Source organism: Chrysochloris asiatica, unplaced genomic scaffold (genome assembly GCF_000296735.1).
Source record: "Chrysochloris asiatica unplaced genomic scaffold, ChrAsi1.0 scaffold00022, whole genome shotgun sequence".
NCBI classification, from domain to species: domain Eukaryota; kingdom Metazoa; phylum Chordata; class Mammalia; order Afrosoricida; family Chrysochloridae; genus Chrysochloris; species Chrysochloris asiatica.
Genome location: NW_006408540.1, coordinates 10,120,637 through 10,121,272, shown reverse-complemented (window position 1 = coordinate 10,121,272; position 636 = coordinate 10,120,637).

Below are 636 nucleotides of genomic sequence, written 5' to 3'. Positions count from 1 at the left end.
GAGAGTTATACACTATTTAGTTGCTGTGTGCCTCAGTTTTTTTTATCTCATACATAGGAAAATTAGAATCTGGATTGCCTTGCTCATACCTTTTTTGAGAGTTTTAAATTGTTTTAAGAGTCCCATATCATTTAGTCCTACTTCCTAAAAGAGTTTAAAGGCTTAGATTACTACCAAAGATAACATGAGTTTACATGTTAAGTATGTTGTTGTAGTTAAGTGCCTTCCAGTTGGTCCTGACTCATAGTGATCTTGTACAGGGTTTTCGAGGAGTGGCTGTTGAGCTTGAACCACCATGTTGAATATAGAAGTATATAACTTTTTTTTTCTGAGTTAGTTTTTATTAAAACTCAAAATAATAAAACACAAAATGAGATGAATAGTTAATATATAAATAAATGCAAAAATAATAAAGGAAAGCAGGTATGGAAGTATAAAATACAGCATAAGCATAGTAATTTTAGTGAACCGTGTTGCAGACCGTGTAAGACTAGTCAGAGGTTCGAGGCCCTCTAGGGCTGAGTGTAACAAATGAGGCCACTGGCAGTTAATGGAAAATTGCTTTCATCTTAATATTCAGGTATATATATTAAATTAATACACTGGAGCCTTTGAAAATCCACAGATAAATGTGAT